Consider the following 5,055-nt stretch of genomic DNA (forward strand, 5'->3'; position numbering starts at 1 on the left):
CATAAATTCTAACTTTTGATTTTGGAAATTTCTTTAAACATGCATCACTTTTCAATTTTTCAATTTCATGTTTTAATTTTGTATTTTCTAATTGTAAAAACTCATTTTCCAAATTTAAATTTTCCAAACTTATTTTTAAATTGGCAATTTCTTTTTCTGATTTGAATAGATCTTTAGATAATGCTTTAATAAACTCAAAAGACTGTTTAGGGTTTAGGGCACGTACCTTACTTACCTGTTTGTCGGTAGTTCCCCCTTCATCACAGCTTTCCTCTTCTGTCTCTCCCCTTTGCTCAATGCTCATCTCTGAGTCTGAGTTATCTTCAAAGAGGTGGTTGGCCACCAATGCTAGTCCCGAGAATTCTTCGACTTCTGACTCGGAGGATGAGGAGTCGTCCCATGTCGCCTTCAGATTTTTGTGCTTGGAGGAATTTGGTTTCTTGTAATTGGTCTTTGTCTTCTCCTTTTGCTTGCACTTCAATTTTGGGCAGTCCTCCTTGTTATGCCCTTCTTCGTTGCAATTGTAGCAACAGACTGTCCTTCTCTTTTGACGATGTTTACTTGACTATGATCTAAATTGGTTAGATTTAAAAAACTTGTTAAATCGTTTTACCATTAACGTAGCTTCGTTTTCGTCAATCGTCGCTTCGGAGTCGGGATCGTCCTTTTCAGCTCGTAGGGCAATGTTGAGGTTCGACTTTTCTACTTGATTTTCTGTAATTCGAGATTCGTGAAGTTCGAAGGTTGAAAACAAATTTTCTAAACTACTTACCTCAAGATCCTTAGAGATATAGTACGCATCTACTAAGGATGCCCATTCTGGAGTCCTCGGGAAGGCGTTGAGCGCGTATCGGATGGAATCCCGGTTCGTTACTTCTTCTCCAAGGTTGGTTAGTTGCATGATCAGTTCTTTGATCCTTGCTTGGAGCTGCGCTACCTTCTCGCCTTGGTTCATGCGGAGGTTCGTCAACTGGTTCCGGAGGATGTCGCGCCTAGCTAGCTTCGCTTGGGATGTACCCTCGTGAAGCTCCAGGAATTTCTCCCAGAGATCTTTCGCGGAGTCGTAACTTCCGATTCGGCTTACCTCCTGAGGTGGCAGAACACTGAGGAGGTGGAATTCCGCTTTCTCGTTGGCAACGAAGTCGGCTTGCTCCTTCTTGCTCCACGTGCTTTCCTCTTTGTCTTTAGGAGCTGCAAAACCATATTTTATAGTAATTAATATATCAAAATCTGTTTTAAAGAATACCTCCATCTTTCGCTTCCATGTTCCGAAATCTCTGTCGAACTTCGGGGGATGGATGTTCGCGCCGGCCATTGTTCAGATCTTTGTGCTTCAGATGACCGTTAGTCCCTCTGAGGCTGTTGGGCTCTGATACCACTTGTTGGTGCAGCGGAGACCGGCAAGAGGGGGGTGAATTGCCTGCAATAAAAACTAAACCCTCCTCAAGGCTTTCAACTTAAATAATAAAGCAACAGTTATGAAATTCAATAGAACTAACATAAACAGAAATATAAGACTCAGCTATTTACTTGGTTACAACCAAGAAGGTTATTAATCCAAGACAGTAAAAGAGTGCGCTAAAAGAAGTCTCCTTCTCTGAAGGCGGAGTAGCCTTTTACACTTGAAGAGCACAGAACTGTTGCTTAGGAAAGGAGAGTACAGGAGTTGTATTTCAGGACTGTTCATATTCGTTCACTGTTTTCGATATTTCAAGAGCTACCCGAGACCCTCTTTATATAGGGGTACTCGAGCTTATCAGTTCACCTGATCCTTCGGGATCAAATTTGACTCGAGAGGGATCAGTCGACCGATCCCCAGGTTCGGTCGACCGAACCTGCTGTACCTGCACAGCTTCGCGTCCAGCTGCAGTCTATGTGGATCGAGCTTGGGTTCAGTCGACCGATCCTTTTGTTCGGTCGACCGATCTGCCAACAGTCTTCTGCTGAGTTGGCCCAATCAGTTTGCTCGACTTGGTCTCTGGATAGACTTCGGTTCGGTCGACCGATCAAAGGTTCGGTCGACCGATCAGCTCCCCAATGGTTGGCTGCTTGACGTGGCTTCTGACGTGTCACCAACAGCTGGCTTTAGATAAAGAAGGGTTCGGTCGACCGATCAAGGAGTTCGGTCGACCGAACCATTGACAAGTCAACTTCCAGTTGACTTATTTCTGGTTCAGCTTCTTGGGTGATTCCAGCCTACCGGAATAGGGCTCACCCGAACCCAATTCCCGGCCTTCTCCTCGAGCAAGCTTCCGTCCGGCTTCTCGTCCCTCGAATGTCGTGCATGTTCTTCTCGCTCCACCGGAGTACTCTTTCGCAGCTCTCTCGTCCTTCGGACGAACCGAGCCTGTCGGCTACCTTCCCGTGCCGTCCTTCTCGCTAGCTGCATCTTCCGCTCGACTTCCTGTGCTCCTAAGTTTCTGCACACTCAGACACAGGGTTCAGACAAAATGCAGGACCTAACTAACTTGGTTGATCACATCAAAACTACCACGGGGTCCAACATTTTTCTATCCCTTATTTTTTTCTTCTTTCTTTGAATGTTTGCAAAGTATCAAACTTGAACAAACCTTCATTTTTTTTGGGGATTAATTTTTCTAAATGAGCTTACATGATCTGAGTTTATCCAGTAACCAAAATGTAGTTGAGAGGTCACCATAGAAGCAAGAGTACTAGTCCGGTTCTATAAATCATGACTATTTTTAAAAATATCTACCATCAAAGTCAAGCATAATGTGAAGAGATCCCAAAACTAGGCCAACATTCAAATTCTTCTAGTAATAACAATGCTCGCTTCATGCTACTATGGATAGGAAAACATAGATCAATAGATATACTAGCATACCAAATCACACAACATAAATATCTACATGAAACGTGTTAGCATTTTGCATTAAGGAACAAATAATCATGATGTGATGAGTGATGCAACTAACAAAATTTTATTATGCAAAAAGAAATAAACAAAAACTTGGAAGTATGACAAACACTAAACTAAACTAAACCCAAACATCCCCTCAGACTTAAACTTTTCATCATCCAGATGAAAACTAGAAATGTAATGTGGAGGAGATTTATGAATTTTAGAGAATTTACCAAGTGGTGAGCTCCAAGTTGTTGAGACATCGATGTTCTAAAGATACTCCTCTATCTGATGCTCACACTCCTCCACAACTTTGAATTCTACAAAAATAAATAGACAAGAAAAATTAAGTAGAGGGATTAGAGTTATTATGAACGAAGTAAAGAAACTAGAAAGAAACTAAAACTAAAATGAAAGCAAGATTAAACTTGGGTTACCTCCCAAGAAGCGCTTGTTTAAGGTCATTAGCTCGACCCCTTATTAGGCTCATTGAAATCATGATCTTGCTGGAATGAGAAACTTCCGGACTTTTCTTCTAATGTCCGATGTTATTATGAAGAGAGCTGTCATTATAAGGACAATGTAGTGTATCACCGCTCTCTTTATCTTTGTCTCCTTAAGAGTCCTTTTCGGTGGTTGGAGACGGTTCAGATTGAGCTTCCAATTATAGACCTCATGAAAACCTGCACACCCAAAAGAAAAACAAATCTCCCATAAGCATGTTAGATAAGACAGAACCATAACCATATCAAGATAGGCTGAATGAATAATAAAAATTGAATCACATCCAACAAAGTCAATAATGGGTACCTCTATAATATTTTCCAAAAGATCACAAGAAATACTAGCCTTGCTTTGCTGAGAAATACCTGAAAGTTTCATACAAGTTAATGTGTCTTTTTTAGAATTAAGTACTGGTTCTGGCTCTGGCTCAGGTGGAAGTGCAACTAAAGTTGGTGATTCTTGAGACTCTGCCAACTCTGCATAAGTCCCTACACATTGATCCATAACATGTTCAATCCTTGCAATTCTCATAGTGTCTAATGGTTGTGTGGATAAAGGAGGTGATTCTTGAGATGTTGCTTCCACAACACAGCTCCCTACACTTCCTTTTATAACATCATCATCAACACAAACATCAAAAAATAAACCAACATCTATATCTTCAGCAGGAGAATCTACTACAGGAGGATCACGGACTTCATTTGCATTTTTAAGTTGATCTACCTTATTATATTCATCATCTAAAAATTTAATTTCACTATAATCCTCTGTAAAGTCAAAAGGTAGATCTGAAAACTTATTATCTACTACATTATCATTACAATCCTCATCTAAAAAGTCTTCATCTTTATATACATCCCAAAATCTGCACTCAACCATATTAGTATCAAAGAATTTTTTAAAGTCTTTGTTTTCGTTGACCCTCACTATCCTTTATGGAAAAGGAACCCGTAGTGAAGGTCTTGGGAAAGATTGAACTTCCTTTTTCCCATATTCTCTTTGAGCTTGCAGAGGAGGTCCAACTTGCTTATCTAGTATTGGTATGATCAATCATTGAGGGAAATGTACTTGTGGCCTTTGGGAACTTCTTGGAGTAATGGAACTGAGTTCTTGAGGTCTTCTATTGTTCTCCTCCTCAATTATGTACAAGTCCTTTTTCAGAAGTTCTTCATGATACTTGCTACTTCTCAACTTAATATCATTACCATTTGCACTAGATCTTGTCTGTGTAGGAGGGGGATCATGTTTGAACCATTTTGAAACTATACTATCAATCCTTGCCTCCAACTATTTAGACCTCACATTCTGTGACTGGAGATTTTCAAAACACTTGGATGGTTGAATAACATTGTGTTTGATAGATTCTCTTGTATTTATGGCTTGCACTTCTTGAATTTTTGAGGGAGATTCCATCTAACTTTTATCTGACCATTCTTAGAGATATAATGTCACATGATCAATTAATGTATATGCTTTGTCCACACTCTTGTTCATAAAAGAACCTCCAGTTGATGAATCCAACAAACACTTATCTAAGAAAGAAATTCCCCTATAGAATATGTGCAAGGTAAGCCATTTTCTCAAACCATGATGAGGGCACTGCCTTTGTAGACTCTTGAATCTATCTCATGCTTCAAATAGTGATTCTCCATTTGCTTGAGTAAAATTTGTGATGCAATTCCTCATAT

General features: G+C 40.1%; 1 non-coding gene across 1 annotated transcript; it reads left to right on the forward strand.

Moving 5' to 3' along the window:
* Positions 1-4,949: 4,949 nt before the first annotated feature.
* LOC122018245 lies at positions 4,950-5,055 on the forward strand. Its single transcript, XR_006121673.1, has one exon. It is a non-coding gene; the product is annotated as a small nucleolar RNA R71 (small nucleolar RNA).

Source organism: Zingiber officinale, chromosome 8B (genome assembly GCF_018446385.1).
Source record: "Zingiber officinale cultivar Zhangliang chromosome 8B, Zo_v1.1, whole genome shotgun sequence".
In the NCBI taxonomy this organism is placed as follows: domain Eukaryota; kingdom Viridiplantae; phylum Streptophyta; class Magnoliopsida; order Zingiberales; family Zingiberaceae; genus Zingiber; species Zingiber officinale.